We start from the raw sequence: 15619 nt of genomic DNA on the forward strand, positions 1-15619 counted from the left end.
CTGGGGTTTCCTGTACTGCTCCAAATTACAACCTTCCATAAAATGCTCAAGGATGCGAGGGTTTTGCAATCAGTTATTGCATCAGGAAAACTCTGAATAGTCCCATTCTCTCCTCTTCTCCACCCAGAGCCAGCTCAGCCAATGGGAGACTGGATACTCAGCAGGAAGAATCGAGATTTCCTCTCCTGCCACTCAGCCAGGGCCTGTGGCAAGCAGATCAGACAGCAGCGCTCCCCCCCCCCCACATTGCACCCCAAGAAACTCACAGGCTTGCCTTGCTAAGAATCAACTGTAGCAGAGAAAACCAACAGGAGCCATCATACATCCCATCTCCCATGGAGGCCTGTGTAGACACCTCACTTGGGGAAGGAAGTGAAGGAAGTCAATTGGACCATAGTAGGCAATGCTCAAGGTTAATCCTCACTCTGCATTTAGGGATCACTCTTATTGTTGTCAGGGCACCATACGGGGTGCTGGGACTATCTGGAGCCAACTGTGTGCCTTAACCCCTGTACTCTCTCTCTCCTACCCCCAGCCTCCCTTTTGAAATAAAATCCTTCTGGGTCAGTATTCACCAGGATAATTCTTATTATTACTTGGTAATTCTCGCTCTCTGGTCTGTAGGTCCCTCTTCCCTTACAAGAGATCATGGGAAACCCACAGTTTAGTCACCCCCCACCCCAACACTGTGACCTTGAAGCTGTGGCACTGACCTCTAGGAAACTCTAGTTAGTAAAAGAGCTCTGCCCTCACCCACTGCATCCTTGCGAGGAAGGCAATGAATTCAGAGAGAAAGGGGGTCTGGAGGGCCTGGCCTGGCCTGAAGCTCAGGGAGAGCAAATCAATGGTGGCCTTTATTGCAGTGACCCAAGCTTGGAAGGGACTCGGGGAAGTGGAGCTCTCGGCACAGAGGATGCGATTGTACCAGGGTGCTTGGGAGGGGCATCCTGGGGATGGGCAGCAAGGGTGCTCCCTTTGCCAGGCCTCGCTGGTTTTCCCCCCAGTGCCTGAGAGCAGGGCAGGGAGGGGACCCTGTCAGGATGTGGTGCGCTGAGAATTTTCCCATGCCCTCTGGGGGTGATTCAGAACTTTTTTTTTTTTTTTTGGGTCACACCCAGCAGCACTCACTGCTTACTCCTGGCTCCATGCTCAGAAATTGCTCCTGGCAGGCCTCGGGGACCATATGAGATGCCAGGATTTGAACCTCCATCCTTCTGCATGCAAGGCAAACACCTTACCTTCATGCTATCTCTCCAGCCCCAATGGCTCAGAACTTTTAACACTCTCATATACCCCATGAGCCATTTTCTCTCTTGGTGGGCCTGGATGTGCCCTTCCAATTCTGGGCATCTTGTGCTCCAGTGGGGGTCTTACCAGCTGAAAATGACAGACATGACAACACAGAACCAAGAGCTAAACACTCTCAACCCTGCTGCCCTCATACCACCTGGGAACTTAGTAGTCGGGTGACTATCAGGGTTAGGGTGGGTCTGGTCTTAGGGGAGTAACCATGGAAGGCAGAGCTCATGGTTCTAAAGAGGAGTCAGCACTCTCTTCCAACACCTAGCCAGGTGAAGAGAGAAGGCTCTAGGAAGGAGATTGGAGGGTTGGTAGCGTGGGATACAACCATAGAATCGTGGTCCTGCTTAGGAAGCTATAGCAAGGGGCCATCATGATGGGTAGAGAAGATAGTTGAGAGATGCATCAGACAGTGTTGTGGGGACTGCCCTGGTGCCATAGCCCATCCTACCTGCTTCCTCGTCAGGAAAGTCCAGTCCCAACCTCACAGGCAGCTGTGTGCTCCAGGAGAGGACTGGATTGATCAGTCTTGGTTGTCAATTGTATCAGGGAGCTAGAGATGCCAAAGCAAAATTCCCACCAAAACAATAGAGCTTAATTTCCCACAGTTTTGGAGGTCAGGGATCAAAGGTCAGGGCATCTGCTGAGCATGGTTTCTCCCCATGCCCAGTTCCAGTTCATTCTCCTCACACTACTGGCCTATGCCTCAACTTTTCTCTCCTGCCTTTTGGAAGCTAGCAGAGGACATGTTTGCTCTTTCCTGTCCTTTCTGCTGTGCGTCACTTCAATCATGTTTCACAGGAGCTTCATAAGCCCTTTTAGAGGCCCACCATAAAACTGTACCTTATCGGTCATCTCCACCCATGGCCAAAACACATGTATTTGTACTCTGCCCATAACTGAGGTCCTAAAGAGAAGCTGTGTGTGTGTGTGTGTGTGTGTGTGTGTGTGTGTGTGTGTGCAGGGAGAGAGAGAGAGAAAAGACAGAGAGATAGAGTAGGGGGTGGGAGAACAGAGCAGGTGTGCAAGTATCTGGGGAAAGAGGTAAAGAGGAGGGGCAGTCTTGGGTTGGAAATCCCTTCATAATCTGTGTGACCTTGGGCACAATGCATAGCTTTTCTGATTTTCTTTTTTCAATTGGAACGTGAAAATGTAAGTATTGATGTGTAGGGCTATCGGGAGGCAAAATGAGATAACAAATCCAAAAAACAGGAGGGACATAGATGCTCAGGAGAGGGGGGCCTCCTTCTGCTCTGGCATATGATCTCTGAGCCAACTTTCTCCTTGGGAAGAAGTGGCCTGCACCCACAAATCATGTGGTTCACTCATCAATCTTTTATGGGAAGGATGTGTGATCAACCTTTCTGTGTAAACTGACTTCTCAAGTGCAAACCCTTGTCAGCTAGCTGTGCTGTGCTTGCAACTGTTGCCTCAAGTTCCTCGAGGCAGGGGAGAAAGGTCTCCCACCTTCTGTCTGCATCGAGAGTAAGAAGGTCTGAGCCATTGCCAGTACACTGCGTTGTCTGTACTGCTCAGCTTGTCGGCCTTTCTACCTGCATACAATTCCCTTGAAAGAATATGTAAGACCTGCCACCATGCCCAGATGAAAACAGTGTGACCAGTGTCATCCTACAAGGCTAAACCCAGTTTATAGCCGCCATCAGGAATGCCACAGAAGAGCTGTAGCCTGCACAAGCCATGACCTGTGATTGTTTTTAAATGAAAATTCTAGAGACCACACAACAGGTATGTGCACAGGGCTGGGCTTCCTTGGAGAAAGGAGGGAGATGTGCTTGAAGGCTGCCACCTTCAATTCACACCATTCAGCTAAGGGAAATGGTATGTTGGAGAGAGACAGGGTATATTCTCCAAAATAGCCCACAGGACTCAATTCATTTTTCCACAATAGGGAAGGGATTTGTCAATTAGTTTTGTTTCAGGGCCATACTCTACCATGCTCACCACTGGTTCTGTGCTGAAGGATTCTTTCCAGTAGATCTTGGATACTGTATGCAGTACCGTGGATTGAATTGGAGAGAGCTGTATAAAAGACATGTGCCTTAACCCCTGTACTATCTCTCCACCCCAAGAATTCCTTTTATAAGAAAAAAGGACAAGAAGCCTGTAGGACACTTGTATACACACATATTTTATACATATTCATATATGGCCATACCTATGCCTGGGTCTACACACATAAATATGTATGTGCGAACACTATGAATGTCTCATGTGCTGAGATGATTCACAGATATGATCTGAGAACAGGGATCACCCTAGATCCTGAGTGAGGCTGCAGAAGATTATGGGACAATTAACACAAATGTGAGGAAAGTGTCTTCATTCTTCTCAGCTCACATAGGTCCCAAGGAGCAGAAACTCTCAGACACAGCCATGAAACCCTGTGGTACTGACCAGGGCACCAGGCACCCTTTTAATTTTAAGTGTAGAAAATGCTTTAATTCAAGGTTGAGCACACACGTGCGCGGACACACACATATACACCTGTCAATTCAAGCTCTTCCCTCTTTCCCATGTTCTTGTAAAAATCAGTCAATTCATGTATGTAAAAATAATTTAAAAATACCATCTAGCATATAAACCATAATTATTATTTTAATAATTTATTTAAACACCATGATTACTAACATTATTGTAGTTGGATTTCAGTCATAACAAGAACAAGCCCCTTCACCATGCAGCCTTCCCATCATCAATGCCCCATCTCTTCCCTCTTCACCCCCCTCCTGTATTTGAGACAGGCTTTCTACACCCCTCACTCACTGACATTGTTATGATAGTTCTCAGCATAGTTATTTCTTTAATTGCGCTCACCACTCTTTGTGGTGAGCTTCATATCTTGAGCCGGTCCTTCCGGCCTTCATCTCTGGGAATTATTTCAATGTCTTTAATTTTTCTTTCTTTCTTTCTTTCTTTCTTTCTTTCTTTCTTTCTTTCTTTCTTTCTTTCTTTCTTTCTTTCTTTCTTTCTTTCTTTCTTTCTTTCTTCTTCTTTCTTTTCTTCTTCTTTCTTTCTTTCTTTCTTTCTTTTCTCTTCTTTCTTTCTTTCTTTCTCTCTCTCTCTCTCTTTCTTTCTTTCTTTCTTTCTTTCTTTCTTTCTTTCTTTCTTTCTTTCTTTCTTTCTTTCTTTCTTTCTTTCTTTCTTTCTTTCTTTCTTTCTTTCTTTCTTTCTTTCTCTCTTTTCTTTTCTTTTTCTTTTTCTTTTTTTTTTTTGGTTTTTGGGCCACACCTGGCGGTGCTCAGGGGTCACTCCTGGCTGTCTGCTCAGAAATAGCTCCTGGCAGGCACGGGGGACCATATGGGACACAGGGATTCGAACCAACCACCTTTGGTCCTGGATCGGCTGCTTGCAAGGCAAACGCCGCTGTGCTATCTTCTCCGGGCCCTAATTTTTCTTAAAACCCATAGATGAGGGGCTGGCATGGTGGCGCTAGAGGTAAGGTGTTTGCCTTGCCAGCGCTAGCCTAGGACGGACCACTGTTCCATCCCCCGGCGTCCCATATGGTCCCCCAAGCCAGGAGTGACTTCTGTACTCATAGCCAGGAGTAACCCCTGAGCATCATTGACTGTGGTCCAAAAACCATAAATTAAAAAAACAAAAACAAAAACAAGAAACCATAGATGAGTGAAACTATTCTGATCAGGCATCCTTTTTTAGCTAAGCATTCAAAAGGATCCAGAGGCTGGCAAAGCCCTGTCCATCAGGCTTCTACTGTTCCTAGGACAGTTCTAGAGTGCATTTGGTTGATTGCTGCTGTGTTAGAAACTGGACACAATCAATTCAGAAAAGGTGCGGTGGATCTGGTCTCTGTGTCTGCTGTGAGGCTCCTGGGCTAGAGACAGGATGGCTGGCGCTGATCCCCTGAAGGTTTCCTTACTCACCGCTCTTACTCAGCTGGCTCCGTCATCTGGTGCTGTGTCATCTGTGCCCTCTCCAGCACCAGGCTACAAAGGCAGGTCGTGATCTCAGCTGCTCCAGCAGGGCTCCTATTTGCATGTCCAGGTGAATAACAGAGAAGCTGCTAGGCTCTTATGACCCAACCGACACTTCCACAGCCTTGGAAGTGTGAGAGGACTTTCTTGTATCTGAGTAACCTACATTCAAGAGACTCTGCCTTCCAGTGAAAACAGTCAAAAGCAGCAACAAAGTTGTAGAAGAGTGTGTGTGATGTGTGAAGTGTGATGTGTGATGTGTGGGTGTGTGTCCTGAGATTTAACCCAGTGCCTTGGACACACTAAGCATGCACTTTCACAGTACACTAAATCCCAGGTCCCTTGTTTTTCGGTCTTTGCGTCACACCCATTGTGCTAAGGGCATACATACTCCTGGCTCTGTGCTCAGGAATCAGTCCTGACAGGGCTCAGGGGATCATATATTTTGCTAGGGATTGAGTGGTCAGTTTCATGCAAGTCAAGTGCCTCACATGTTGTATTATCTCTTCAGTCCCTCCCCATATATTTTTTATTGTTTGCTTTTGTTTTGGGGCCATACCTGGCAGTGCTCAGGGGTTATTCCTTGCTCTGAGATCAGGGATTACTCCTAGCAGGTTTGGGGGATCATATGGGATGGCGGGAAATGAACATATGAAAAGTATGCTCAGAACCTCCCATCAGATTCCTGCTTTTCTTTGTAAGCCCCTATGGCTGCTAGGAACCCAGATTGTAAACCATTGGTCTAGCAGGGGTTTCAAACTCGAGGCCTGTGGGCCGTTTGCGGCCCTTTGTACAACATTTTGTGGCCTTGCCCTAGAGGAATCTTTTTTTGTTTTGTTTTGTTTTAGTTGTTTGGGTCACACCCTCCCAATGTTCAAGGCTTACTACTGACTTTGCACTCAAGGATCACCCTGACTTTGCCTCCTGCAGCCCCCAGGTAAATTGAGTTTGAGACCCCTAGCAGAGGTAAGGCTCTTGCCTTTACATGTAAAAGTGGCAGCCAACCCCCTGGCATCACATACGGTTCCACTGAGCCAGAAATATCTCTTTAGCTCTGCTGTCCCTCTCTCTACTACCACCAAGGAAAGGAAATTAGCAGTGAAACATGTTTATTCTTTCCTCCCTCCCCAGGAAAGGGCAGGAAGGTAAGAGCTAAAGGAGAAGTAGCCTTCCCAAATTCACATGGTCAGCTAACAGCAGAAATAAGCCTTCCACTTGGCCTTTTTTTCTTTTCTTTCTTGTTTTGAACATAAATAAATGGGCAGCAAATGTCAAAGTAAAGAAAGTTGTTTCCACTTGCATGACCCATTCTGTGCTGCCCTATGCCCTTTAACACCTTCCCTGCCTATAGCTGATCTTGGCAAGTGTTACCATCTGGTCAGGTTAGAGGTGAAGGGTCAGGCTAATATAATGAGCAGATTATCAGTCAGAGAAGGAAATTAGTTGGCCATGAACCTGCAGAACAACCATTCTACAGCTGAGAAATCTCAGCTGCTGCCCAAGAGACTGTCCCTGGCAGGAGGTAGCAATAGATGCCTGACCACCCCCTCTGTCTTGCTTGATTCTGCTCTGGCTACAGTTGCTCTGCCCATGAGCGGAGAGATAGTTCACTTTTTTGTTGTTGTTAAGTAGTTTTATGTTATTTTGATTTTTGAGTCACACCCAGTCAGGGCTTATTTCTGGCTCTGTGCTCAGAGGTCACCTTTGGCATTGCTCAAGGGGGTGCTGGAGATTGGACTCATGCAAGCGAGGTGCCTTAACCTCAGAAAGAGGGAGCTCTTTCTAAACAAAGCTGCATGTTCCCTATACATCGAATTCCAGATACTCGGGGCCCAGGAAGTCCTTGCCTCCAAAGCCTCAAATCCACTTCCAGACCACAGGAGACACTGCTCTTAACACTGCTGTATGTACCTCTAGGCCAGGGGTTGGTGAATGGCAGGCCAAGGGCAGACCAAGGGCAGCTCTGGAGTGGAGGAGAGCAGAGCTTGGGTGTCGGACTGGGTGGTCTGGGGCATAGCCCAGAGGCCCTCTGAGCTTGCAGTAGAGCTAGATCCAGAGGAGAAAGGGAATGAGCCATAGGCACTGCCTTTCAGCTTTCATATATGTGAGGGAAGGCTATCAGGTTGTGGCTAGCAATCTCTTTGAGTCAACAATGGCAGATGTGCTCTTTGAGTCAACAAAAGCAGATGTTTATGTCCTCTTCTCTGGGAGATTGGGTATAAGGCATAAGGTATTGGGCATAAGGAAGAAAGAGCAAGGTTCAGGGTTAACACAGTCAAAGTTCCAGTATTTACTTTACCACCTTCCAGCTGTGTTTTCCTAGGCAAGCTCAGCAACCTCTCTGAGCATATTGGTGAGCCTGTAAGTTGGCAATGAAAATGATCTTGAGAATTCAGAACAGCAAACAAGCAATTTGGCAAGAAAGTGGTAAAGACCTGGGCTTCTGAACAGGTTGCCACCAACCTGTACCACTGGTGGCAAATGATTGAATGTGGCTTAGTCAGCCCAAATTACTGTGTTAATTCTGACTTGTTCTTTCACTCATAACTCCTTTCTGCTTAAAATATTGTTTGCTGAAGAAATGTTTACAGAACCCCCTGATCCAGTATATAAAATAGGTACATAACCCAAACATTTACTGATAACAAACATACATTTTTTATACTTTTTTTTTGGGTGGGGGTCACACCAAGCAGTGCTCAGGGGTTACTCCTGGCTCTAAGCTCAGAAATTGCTCCCGGCAGGGTCAAGGGACCATATGCGATGTGGGGATTCGAAGCACGAGGCAAATGTCTTACCTCCATGCTAGCTCTCTGGCCTCTATTTTAAAAATAACTTTTTCGTGACCCTCCACATTTGGTTACATGTCTGGTACAGATAAGGTGCTTGGTCAAGTTGCATTTCTTGGGGGCCGGGAGAGATAGCATGGAGGTAAAGTGTTTGCCTTGCATGCAGAGGTTGGTGGTTCGAATCCAGGCATCCCATATGGTCCCCCAGCCTGCCAGGAGCAATTTCTGAGCGTAGAGCCAGGAGGAACCCCTGAGCGCTACCGGGTGTGACCCAAAAACCAAAAAAAAAAAAATGCATTTATTTCCTGGATTAAAGAGTCTTGTATTCAACATTAATATCTTTTTTTTTTTTTAGGTTGGTCTCCATAGTTTCCTCTGTTCATTTGTTTAAAATTTAGATTGGGGAGTAGGATGCATGTAGGCATGGCTGTGAGACTTCCTCCATAGCTGCCCAGAGAAAACATCCATGGTTTTTATTGTTTTTGAGGGGGGCACACCTGGCAGTACTGAGGGGTTACTCTGGCCCTGCACTTAGAAAATAATCCTGGCAGTGCTTGGGGGACCATACGGGATGCCAGGAAACAAATGTGTGTCAGCCATGTGCAAGGCAAGTGCCCTCCCTGCTTTTTATTTCTTTTATTAAAATGATTATTGATTTGTGGAGGGTGTGTGTGGGGCTTACTCAGCAATGCATAGGGGCCAATCCCAGCATGTGCTCATGGGTTGATCCCATTGGTGTTTAAGAGACCAAACTATGTAGTTTTAGGAATTGAACACAACCCTCCTGTGCAAATTTATTCTTTTACCCTCAGCATCATCCTTCAGCATCATCAGCTCCTTGTTTTGATCATTAGATTTATTCTTGTTTTTATGGGGGCCACACCCAGTGGTGCCTGGATATTTATCATTCCTAACGATGGTCAGATAGGCCACAGCCAGTGGTGCTAGGGAAGATATAGGGAAGATACAGACTCAGGACCTTGCATAAACTAGACATGTTTCCTATCACTGAAACCAACTTCCCAAACCTCCTCTTACCAACCTATTCCCTGTCTTAGAAGGGTAGAATACTAGAACTTTCCTAGTGGAAAGTTGACTCAGGCATCTCTGAGTCAACACAGTGAATGAAAATGAAGCAAGACCAAGTTCAGGGTAGCCCAACCTTATCCAGAAAAATCATATAGGCTCATCTACATGAGATAATATATGCATTCCTCAAAAGTTGGAGATAAATCATTCTTTTCTTCAGTTCAACACGTATTAAACATCCAATGTCAGCCCAAGATTATGCTAAAGCTATAACAGCAACAACAACATACACACACAATCACACACATACATATGACTCTTCTTGCTTCTATTTTACCAAGCCACATCACCAAAGTACAATGGCATTAAAAGTTAGACACTTTTGTAGAGAACTTTTTTAAAACAAGAATTACTTCTTTGGGCCCGGAGAGATAGCACAGAGGTGTTTGCCTTGCAAGCAGCCGATTCAGGACCAAAGGTGGTTGGTTCGAATCCCGGTGTCCCATATGGTCCCCCGTGCCTGCCAGGAGCTATTTCTGAGCAGACAGCCAGGAGTAACCCCTGAGCACTGCCGGGTGTGGTCCAAACCCCCCCCCTCAAAAAAAATTACTTCATTTTTTTTTTATTTGCTTTTGTTTTTGTTTGTCATGCTTGGTGATGTTCAGGGGTTACTCCTGGCTATGCGCTCAGAAATTGCTCTTGGCTTGGGGGACCATATGGGACACCAGGGGATCAAACCATGGTCCATCCTAGGCTAGCACTGTAAGGCAGACGCTTTACGCCCTGTGACACCGCTCTAGCCCCCTACTTCTTTATTTTTTTATTTTTGTGGGTTTTTTTGGGGAGGGTCACACCCAGCAGTGCTCAGAGGTTACTCTTGACTCAGCACTCTCACTTCTGGCTGGCTTGGGGACCATCTGTAGTGATTGGATTCAAACTACCTTCAAACTACCTTGTGTGTGCAAGGCAAACACCCTACTTCTGTGCTATCTCTCCAGTCCCAGAATTACTTCTTAAAAATTCACACCTTATTTACTTAAAAATTTGTATTGGTCAGTGCCTATTTTCAAAAGCCTTTTCAGTTCTGCCTTGTATTGAATATTTGCAACCAAAATGAACACAGCCCTAAGTAAAGACAGTTCTATACCAGGAAATCACATGTATGTAGGCAGATAAGTCATAGTTTGCTTATAACTCAACTATTTGCATCTGTGCTTTGCCACAAAAGCTGTGTAGATGAAAGGAAGTCTTAATTGGGCCCATTTCACAGGGGATGCTGCTAAACCCTTACAGATTATGACTTTCTTCAAGTCAGTATCTGAAGTCCATTGGAGATGACTCCAGATTTCCACCAGCACAGAAATCTCAGCGCTTAAACCCAGACAGTTTAAGATTATTTGTCCTCTCAGCCTATGTAGTATCAGGCTCTACCAAAGGTACATAGATATTCACCCTTCCGAGCATCCAGCCTGGAGGTCCCCAATTTAAGGCCCCTTTTCCCCTGACAATCCTAATTTTGTTACCTCTTAAGGCAACAAAATGTTCAGCTGTTCAGTTGTTTTTTTTTTTTTTTAGGGGGGGTCACACCCAGCAATGATCAAGAGATACTCCTGGCTCTACTGTCACATTAAAATGTCTCCTGTGGGGCCGGAGAGATAGCAGGGAGGTAAGGCGATCGCCTTGCATGCAGAAGGACGTTGGTTCGAATCCCGGCATCCCATATGGTCCCCGGAGCCTGCCAGGAACAATTTCTGAGCGCAGAGTCAGAAGTAACCCCTGAGCACCGCTGGGTGTGACCCAAAAACCAAAAACAAAAAACAAAAAAAAGAAATCACTCCTGGCAGGCTCAGGGGACCATATGAGATGCCAGGATTCGAACCACCGAACCACTTCTGCATGCAAGGCAAATGCCTTACCTCTATGCTATCTCTCCGGTCCCCAGCTGTTCAGATGCTTAGCTCTGAAATATAGGTCCTACTTTTTTTGAAATTAATTAATTAATTTATTTTTACAAGGCTTTCACTGTAATATTTTAGGTACATAGTGACATTGAATCAGGGGCATTCTCACCACCAACGCTGTCCTCCCTCCATCCTTGTTCCCAGGATGCATCCCATATCCCTCCTACTTTTTAGATCTTTTTCTCTACCCAGATGCCTCCTTTCTCTCAGGCTCTTAGTTCCAAGGACATTCATCCAACTCACACTTGCTAAGTGCCTTCTCTAGAGCAGACACTGGGCGCTAGAGGCTGAAGGCACATGAAGATATGACTATACCCTCTGGGAATACAGTTGAGTGTAGAGTGCCAGAAGATTCAGGTAGAAGCAGGATTCAATCATGGGAGGACATTTTAATGTGACAGTGAAGCCTAGGATGTAGCTTCGTATGTATGAGGTTTGTGTGGGCAAAATTGGCAGTATTACAAATAAAGGGAGGGAGGGAGGGAAGGAAGGAAGGAAGGAACGAAGGAACGAAGGAAGGGAGGAAGGGAGAAAGAAAGGGAGGAAGGGAGGGAGGGAGGAAGGAAGGGAGGGAAGGAGGGAGAGAGGGAGGGAGAAAGGAAGGAAGGAAGGGAGGGAGGAAGGAAGGAAGGAAGGGTGGGAGGGAGGGAAAGAGAAAGGAAGGGAGGAAGGAAGGAAGGGAGGGAGGGAGGGAGGGAGGGAAAGAGAAAGGAAGGGAGGAAGGAAGGAAGGGAGGGAGGGAGGGAGGAAGGAAAGGAGGGAAGGAGGGAGAGAGGGAGGGAGAAAGGAAGGAAGGAAGGGAGGGAGGAAGGAAGGAAGGGAGGGAGGGAGGGAAAGAGAAAGGAAGGGAGGAAGGAAGGAAGGAAGGAAGGAAGGAAGGGAGGGAGGGAGAAAGGAAGGGAGGAAGGAAGGGAGGGAGGAAGGGAGAAAGGAAGGGAGGAAGGAAGGGAGGGAGGGAGGGAGAAAGGAAAGGAGGAAGGGAGGAAGGAAGGAAGGAAGGAAGGAAGGAAGGAAGGAAGGAAGGAAGGAAGGCTCAGAAGAACCTCAGTTGGAACCTCAGCACCACGTAAGATTTCCCAAAATTTTCCTTAGCACAGAATCAGGAATAATCCAAAAACAAACCAATCTGACTAGGAAGATGAGTAAACCTGAGTGGTGTTTTTTATTTAGTCACTGTGAATTTACAATGATTTATGACTGAATTTCAGGCATACAGTGTTTCAACGCCCATCCCTTTACCAGTGTCTTCCTTCCATGGATATCCTCCCCATCCTCATCTGCCTCCCACCTACCAGTCTGCTTCTATGAGACACTTTAACAACAAAAAAAATTTTTTATACAACTTTGCACTGCGGTTTACAGTATTGTTGCTGATAGGGTTTCATAGATAACACTTTACCACCTTTCAGTGACACCTCCTCCTCCTTACGAACACTTTTCTCCACCTTCCTGTTCTATGGTCCCCTGCAAGTGGCATGTTTCCTATTGAATACAGTCCTCATGTTCTTTGTTCCCATTGTCTTTGGATATTCGTTATTCTACATCTTGTTTCTTCGTATCCTGCATATGAGAGATATTCTGGGTGAGTCTTTATCCCTCTGATTAACTTCCAGATTTTGGCCAATGTGGCTAGTGCAAATGTGGGGTGCAAATGCCTTTTCTCCATTTTGTTTTTTTGGACCATTGGGAGTATACTCCAAGAGGTGGAGCTGCTGGGTCAAATGGAAACCCGATTCCTAGATGTTTTAGGAATCTCCAGATTATTTTCCACCAGCAGGGAGTGAATGCGATTCCTTTGCTCCCTGTATCCATGCCAGTACTGGTTGTTCTTGTTCCTTTTGATGCTTGTCAGTCTCTGTGGTGTGAGATGATATCTCCTTGTTGTTTTGATTTGTATTTCCCTGATGATTAGTGATTTTTTTTTTTTTTTTGCCTTTTGGCCATTTGTATTTCTTCTTTGAGGATGTTTCTGTTCCTCTCTTCTCCCGAATTTTTGATAGGATTGGATTTTTTTTTGGTGTGTGTAAAGTTCTATTTTAGCTTCAAGGCCATGGAGAATGTATGGAAGGGTTACTTAGAGAGGGATTCCTCTCCTGTGTAAGAGAGCATAAAAACAACCCCATACGGCATGTTGTAAAGCAGTAGTAGAAAAGTGGGTGTTAAGTGCCAAGCATGGTGCCTGGCACAAACCTCACTGGATATTAGCTATTATCAATACCAATTCCCATCTTCTGATTTCCCAGCTCTCGCCTTCAGCAGATATTGAATTAGATGAACGAAGGAAGATTTAATAGAGTCGAGAATTTATGCTTCTGGTCATCCTTGGTTTGGGGAACATCAAGTTTTCAGCAGAAGCGCAGTGGGTGTCTCTCTGCTGGTGTCCAGGGACTCGGATTGAACTTTGTTCAATCATGAAAGAAAACAACACCCCCTACCCTACCCCCCTTTGAAGTAGTTTGTGCAGTCCAAATGCAAGTCCCCCACATCTTGTGGCATGAATGCATGTACCTGATGAGCATCATGGGGGCCTGTGGCCAGGATGATTTGCACTCCCCCTGGCCATCTGCGACCTGATCAGGGCTGTCATTGGGGGCCCCAGACCACGCAGGGCATGTGAAGGTGGAGGAGGAGGAGGAGGAGGAGGCCTGGGATCCGGTGGCAGCCACGTGGGGCCTTTTCCTCCTGCTTCCCACATCCTTTTGTTTCCTCCCCAGCCCGGGCTCTTGGGATGCTCCTAGCTAGGGAAAAGCTATTTCTGTGCAATCCGGGCAGGGCTGCGGAGGTGGAGGCAGAGAGCAGAAGGCTTCAGTATTTTGCTTTTGGATTGCACGCAAGCAGAAGGTTCTATTTGTGGAAGAGAACAGACGCTGGGGATGGAGCTGGGAGGAGAGGGGGCAGGAGAAGGAAGGAAAGCAATGATCATTAAAAAAAAAGGCCTCAAGCACTACCACGCACACGGGTCTTCCCCGGAACCTGGAATCAGAACCTTCCCTCCTCCAGGCCCGGCCCACTTCTTCCGGACCCCATAAGGGTCCCGGTTTCCAGCAGACAAGGGGCTGGGGCGAAGGATGGCGAAGGATGGGGATGGATGGGAATCCCCGGGGAAGCGAAAGGCGCCACCGTAGGGCCAGCGGCGGGAGCCCGGAGCTCGATTGCGCGTGCGCGCGCGCGGCGGCCCGCAGCTCCATTGTGCTCGGGATGAATGGGACGCGCGGGCCAATCAGCGCTCGCCCCGCCTCGAGACCACGCCCACTCCCGGACCCGGGATGACGTCACGGGAACTTCTCCGCCTCCTCTCCGGCTTCCCAGCGGGTCTGCCGGAGAGCGCGCGCCCTGCAGAGGCCGGCTAGCCCCTGGGGGTGCCTCCTGCACCCCAGAATATCCTTTTGCAGCCCTCCCTTTGCAGATCTCCCCGCATACGCCCTGGCTTCGCCTCCCATTCTTATTTGAGCCCCCCCCAAAGTCACTCCAACTTGCACCCCAGAACATCCCTTTGCAGGTCCCTCCTTTGCAGATCTCCCATTCTTCTTGGAGCCCCCCCAAAGTCACTCCAACTTGCACCCCAGAACATCCCTTTGCAGGTCTCCCTTTTGCAGATCTCCCATTCTTATTGGAGCCCCCCCAAAGTCACTCCAGAACACCCCACAACATCCCTTGGCAGGTCCTTTCCCATCTGCAGATCTCCCATTCTTATTGGAGCACCCCCAAAGTCACTCCAGCTTGCACCCCAGAACATCCCTTTGCAGGTCCCCCCTTTGCAGATCTCCCATTCTTATTGGAGCCCCCCCAAAGTCACTCCAACTTGCACCCCAGAACATCCCTTTGCAGGTCTCCCTTTTGCAGATCTCCCATTCTTATTGGAGCCCCCCCAAAGTCACTCCAACTTGCACCCCAGAACATCCCTTTGCAGGTCCTCCCTTTGCAGACCTCCCATTCTTCTTGGAGCACCCCAAAAATCACTTTCACCTGCACCCCAGAACATCCCTTTGCAGGTCTCCCCTTTGCAGACCTCCCATTCTTATTGGAACACCCCAAAAATCACTTTCACCTGCACCCCAGAACATCCCTTTGCACCCTCATTTACAGCCCTCCCATTCTTTCTTGGGTCCCCCATAGTCACCCCAGAATACCCCACAACATCCCTTCTCAGGTCCTTTCCCATCTGCAGCTCTCCCCTCCTTTTTTTATTTTTATTTTTAAAGGGGCCAGTCATTTCCACCCACCTCCCTTGCACCCCCAGATCCTGCCCCCCCCATATCTCCGGGCTGCAGATCTCCAGCACGCCACCCCCCCTTGTTGCCCAATCCGGCTCCCCAAACTGTGTCGACACAGCCCGGCCTGTTGAGTGAGCGAGTGTGTGTGTGTGTGCGCGCGTGCGTGTGTGTGTCTGTGTGTGTGTGTGTGTGTGTGTGTGTGTGTGTGTGTGTGTGTGTGTGTGTGTGTGTCCATGGAGTGAGTCACCGCAGGGAAGGAGGCGGAGGAAAGAGGAGGTGGAGGCCAGGAGAAGAAGGGAAGAAAGGAGGAGGAGCCCGGGGCCGAGGGATCGGCGAGGAGGGGCGCGTTCACCCCGCATTCACTCCCGCCCTTA

General features: G+C 47.6%; 1 long non-coding RNA gene across 1 annotated transcript; it reads left to right on the plus strand.

Moving 5' to 3' along the window:
- Positions 1-14442: 14442 nt before the first annotated feature.
- Positions 14443-14927, plus strand: LOC125997425 (uncharacterized). The gene is made up of 3 exons (XR_007491656.1): positions 14443-14493; positions 14577-14612; positions 14778-14927. It is a non-coding gene; the product is annotated as an uncharacterized LOC125997425 (long non-coding RNA).
- Positions 14928-15619: the final 692 nt, after the last annotated feature.

The sequence above is a fragment of the Suncus etruscus genome, chromosome 19, assembly GCF_024139225.1.
Source record: "Suncus etruscus isolate mSunEtr1 chromosome 19, mSunEtr1.pri.cur, whole genome shotgun sequence".
In the NCBI taxonomy this organism is placed as follows: Eukaryota; Metazoa; Chordata; class Mammalia; order Eulipotyphla; family Soricidae; genus Suncus; species Suncus etruscus.